Genomic DNA, 5551 nt, shown 5'->3' with positions numbered 1-5551 from the left:
CAACTCAAAGTACTCCGGCCCATATTGGACTCGCTGAATCACTGAAGTAGGCGAGGCCGCTCAGGGTATAACCCTACTGTTCATCATTTGAAAATATCAAGTTGTAAGAGAATAGAACTTGGCCGGCTTGCCGGAGAATTTGGCGTTGCTCATCATTTGAATCGAATCGATGACTTGTTCGTGAAATCCCAGTCCACCAAACTAATACCGTAACACCGGCATCCGCATCATCCTCGGCGCCCCCAACAACGTACTGTCTAACCTCGCCGGAAGCAAAGTCGCCGCCGCCTCCTGGGTCCGCAACAACATCTAGGCCTACCCATCCGTCTCCTTCCGCTACGTCTCCCTCAGCAACAAGGTGGCGGGCGAAGTGGCGCAGAACCTTCTTGCACCGGCCATGGAGAATGTCCACTCCGCTCTCACCGCCGCCAGGCTGGGCCACATAAAGGTGACCACTTCGGTGTTGCAAGCCATCCTGGGCTTGTTCAGCCCACCCTCCGATCTGCCACCAAGTTCACCTGGGAGGTGCAGGGGTTCATGGGCCCTATCCTGCGGTTCCTGGAGCGCACGGGAGCTCCGTTCCTGGCCAACATCTACCCTTACTTCCCCTACACCTACAATGCTGGCGCCATGGACATTTGCTAGGTGTATGGGTACCAGAACCTCATCAACACGACCGTTGATGCCTTCTACATGGCAATGGCAAAGCATGGCGGCTCCGGTGTGCCTGTGGTGGTGTCGAAGAGTGGGTGGCCGTTTGTGGGCGACGTGGCAGCGACACTGGCGAATGACAGGATCTACAACCAGAACCTAATCCACCGTGTTTGACGAGGCACGCCACGACACCTGAGAGCTATTGAGATGTACCTCTTCTTCATTTTCAACGAGAACCAGAAGGACAGTGGCGTGGAGCAGAACTGGGGGCTATACTACCACTGGTAGAGAAATGACCTTCCATCTAGCTACAAAAAGTCTTAGTTGTTTTTGCACCCGGGACTAAAGGTGATCCTCAATAAAAAGCTCTTCTGTGGAGACACCTTTAGTCCCGGTTGTAACAGAACTGGGAGCTACAATACCACTAATAGAGAAATGACCTTCCATCCAGCTAAAAAAAGTCTCAGTTGTTTTTGCACCTGGGACTAAAGGTGATCCTCAATAAAAAGCTCGTCCGTGGAGACACCTTTAGTTACCAACCGGGACTAAAGGATCCCCCACGAGTTACTACAGAAGGATTGCATCTCCCACTCAATTAGATATCCTGTGTAGGTGAGATGATAAGGAAACTACGCATGAGGCTTGAGGTCGTGGGTTTGATTCCCACACACCGCGCACGCACATATTTCGTGACTTGTAACTTGCGACGTGCGTGTGGGGGGGGGGCCTTCCGGGAATTTGTAATATTTTTTTGGTGCCAAACCCTTTAGTCCCGGGTGACTAAAGGTCGGGACCTTGCCTTTAGTCCCGAATGATCAATCCCGATTGATTTTTTTAGAGATTTGAGGCTTACTAAGTGGGACTAATGCTTATATTTACACTAGTCTACGTACCCAAACATGAATCACGTCTACCCATCAGCTTAAACTATAATTGAACCTGCCAGCTGGTTAATTACCTCCGGGCACATACCGTACGAACGTACGCCGTTAAATTTTGTGCCCATCCAACCAACCATAGCTTGGATTACTGTAAGTTCATGCATGTGATGAAATGAATTTATTCACTTGGGTTACGACACATGTAAACACAAATATTGAGCTTTGCAGGAGGAGTGTTCCTTTTTTTCGTCGAATTTTTGCTAAACCCTCTTTTCTTCATTTGCATATCTCCATCTCAATAATGAAATGTCCTTAAGTATTTTTGACCTAATACTATAATACAAAAGATGCAACTGACATGATATAGAAAAGATGGCTAGTTGTCACTCATCTAAACAAAACACTATTAAAGAAACGTTCTATGCCGGCCCATTCGTACCAATCTGTTAAAAAATGGCATGGATCAGTCATCTGTACCGACTTGTTATAGAGCCGCATGGGCAAATAATTACCCGTGCTGTCTCTTAATTAGAGCAGGCACGGTCGCACGGATACCTCAGTATAATCCCACGCGCAACTCTAACTTAGATCTGAAACATGTAGTATATTTGTTGTGGTAGAAAACCATCTCCCGAAATGCGGAGCCAACAAGCGAAAAGTATAGATTCGAGTGACAAGAAATGACTTCGAGAAAGAGGTGATGCCCTTTCCCGTTGTCCAGAACATGTCCCATTTCTATTCATTACGCCACTATTTACAAGACGAGCATTTTACACTTTACACTCATTAACCCCAACGACTACATCCAAAAAATATAATTAACATTGTCATACTCTCATTCACACTTTAGGGTTTAGGGTTTAGGGTTTAGGGTTTAGGGTCTTGTGACTTTGCTTCTCGGCATAAGCCACATGGACCTTCCTCCTTTGCCTCACGGACTTCGCCCCGCCAAGCCATTCCTGCGAGCCAAAACAGACTAAGCCCGAAGTTAAAATCTGAGGCCGCGATCGAAGTTCAAAGCCCCAACAATATTATCCGTTTCGGCACATGTAAGAGGCAGTTCCGATAATTGCCACCTTTATTTGCAATTTTGCTTTCAGGTGTTATCTGAAAAGTCGTAACATTTGCGTATGGTTTCAACGTAGACAATCTTTGCATGAAAATTGTAAGTTTGGACAAGATCTACAACTTATATTTGAATGGTCCATTGGTACCGGTGTGGCGATGTGCTTTTGGTCAGCACAGATGAGCCGACATGTATGAGGCATTCTCAAAGTCCACGGTCAATTTTCCAATAGGACCATTATTCATGTATAGGTCTTTCCACAACCTTATGTTGGACCCATCCAGGTAATTATACAGAAACATCTTCTATGCACGGATGATAATTGATATAGAGACAAAACAATAAAAGAATAAATTGAATAAGATTTCAAAACGAACAAATGAATAGAAGCAGTTGAGGCTGGATACGGACACATGATAGAGATGTGACTAGCTCTATATGTGCTAACCCAAGTATAGCTGTGAGGAGCAGGACGATTACGTCGTCAAAAAAGATAATCCATCAAATGTTACTCCGCCTCGGTGGTTAGCCAGAGGAGCTCCTCCAAGAACTCAACGCCGAGGTCCTCGAGCTCCAGCACATCGCAGTGGCGGGGCGCAGGCGCCACCGGCAGCGAGACCACCGTAGCCACTATGGACACGCTGGATGCAGCGGCACTTTGTGGCGCAAACTGCTGCTGCCGAATGCGATTCTTGCTGGTGCGCTTCATCCTGCGCGTCGTGCGCTTGGAGTGACGGGTCCTCAGCGCGAGGACAGCGGATGCTCCTATTGACATAAAATCTGAACCTCAAGATTCTGCGTTGAACAACACGGAGGATCTGAGAGATTCCATACTTGCAGGTTTCAAATCAGTTCGCAAGCGGTGCAATGCATGCCAGTCAATTTGACTTGAAAATTGACAAGGTAAATAATTCTTGAGCCGATCGGAAGCGAAGCCTTTCGAACTCATGGGTAGGCGTTCTTAGAATAAACACCACAGCAGACAGATATTCAATATAATCATGCGGAGTAAATAAATAAAATATTAATGGCATGTGCCATCGGCTATGTCAGCCGACGGGCTAAAATAAAGCATGGTAACACAACAGCCATGAAAGGAGCCCTTGCTAACCATGCACACACCAAATAGATTAACAGATTTAATCAATATCTTGATAAGTGTAATTGAACTTAGACAAGGTAACACGAATGAGAGGGCATTGACATCAATCTATTAACCTAAAAGATTAGAACATAGCAAACAAGAACCTCTTGCCTACCGCTCAAGAGCTAATTAAACTAATAGAATCCAAATCAATGTCATGACCGTGTCATTGAACTTAGATAAGGTAATACGATGAGAGGGCATTAACTTCGGCCTACTAACTTGCAGCAGCAAAACCTCGTATGCACCCCTATCGACTCAATAACATCACCATGCTTCTGAGAGAAAGACTCGACTGAAGCATCGGCTTTTTATAGTGACATGCTGACGGTTACCAATACGAGGGATAAGGAGGGACAAGGGTAAAGATTTATTGGACCTAGCATATATAAAGCAATAAAAGTATGCAAGATCTTCCAGCCAATACAATCTGCTCTGAACATTTAGACAGGCAAGGAAGCCGATGAAGATAGCCTAATCAGATCTAAGTCGTTCGATAACTAGAGCGCTTGATAAAACTAAGAGATTGATAAGATACAACCTAATAAAAACAAACAACTCGATGACTATGAGAAATTGTTGAAGACAAGCAGAATATTGGAGAAAGTCTACAAAGTTCTAGCTGCAGTCTAAGATAACTTGATACTAGCCACACAACCAAATATCAGAATATAGAACTTAACTTAGAAAGTTCTGATAGAGGTCGTAATGATTGGGTGACGGTACTTACAAGCTCGCATAAGATCGAAGGCAATGCAGCCGTGCGCGTAGGAAGGAACTCATCAAATCTACTCTACTCCTACACCTAAAGTTTTGGCGGCGTGGCATCGAAGTTTGTATTGATTGATTGATGATTATTGATTACAAGGCTCATGGGCTTATATTTATACCCTAGAGCATGCTAAAATACTAGTTGAATATGACATGAACTATTACAATTATTTCTAAAAACTACTAAAGATAAATCTTCACGCTTTTCCTTATTTGGTGGAGTTGATTTCGCTTCGGACTGGGTCCATCTGGTCTTCTATCGGCTTCGAGAACCCTAGTCAACTGCTGTTAGCCTTAGTCAACGCAACTTCATCAGCAAACCTTTTCTCTCTCCTTCATCAGCTGTCACAATCTTATCCACAGTGGTTGACTCTGGTCAAAAACCAGTGTCAACACATGCCCCCCAATTTTGGAATATATCATTATGTTCCAAAATTCCCTTATCTTGTCACAGGTTCTGAGCCGATATCTTTCCAAAACTGAAAAGAGTCATTGCCGCTATTATCATTCCCCCTTCCAGATTTTATGATAGCATTCCCCATTTTTTCAGGATTCACCCTGTAAACATCATTATATAACCGCTCTAGTACCTTTCTTCTTCTTCACCAAACCGACAAAAATTTTTCACCACCGCAGCCAAAAAATTGAATCTTTTCCTTCACGCACCCGGCGACTACCTCATTGCTTCATCACCGTCAAGCTCTAGTCATCAGGACACACCAAATCAACAATGGCGACTGTCCCTTCCATTCCACGGGTACCATGTGTTTACTATTCAATTTTCCCTTTCCTAGATCCGATCTAGTTACTGAACCCCCGCTTTGGCTTGATCCTAGGCCCCCTTGTAGGAACTTAGGAACAATTTCCTGATCCCCATAGCCAATACTCAAACCAGTTACTTCCTAGGGCCTATGGGGAATGAGAATTCAATAGACTTTATAAAGGCCAAAACTCTGAGGTCCCCTTCAAGCATGCTACAATGAACCTGTCAGATTGGAAAACCACCTTCTGCTCATGGCCAAATATCTCCAAGCT

At 44.6% G+C, this 5551-nt stretch overlaps 1 pseudogene; it reads left to right on the top strand.

The window, feature by feature from the left end:
- The first annotated feature begins 205 nt into the window (after positions 1-205).
- Positions 206-1580, top strand: LOC105914922 (annotated as a pseudogene).
- The last annotated feature ends 3971 nt before the right edge of the window (positions 1581-5551 follow it).

This window comes from Setaria italica, chromosome VIII (genome assembly GCF_000263155.2).
Source record: "Setaria italica strain Yugu1 chromosome VIII, Setaria_italica_v2.0, whole genome shotgun sequence".
In the NCBI taxonomy this organism is placed as follows: Eukaryota; Viridiplantae; Streptophyta; class Magnoliopsida; order Poales; family Poaceae; genus Setaria; species Setaria italica.
The sequence above is the reverse complement of the archived record's forward strand: the minus strand, read 5'-3'. Positions and strand labels throughout refer to the sequence as shown.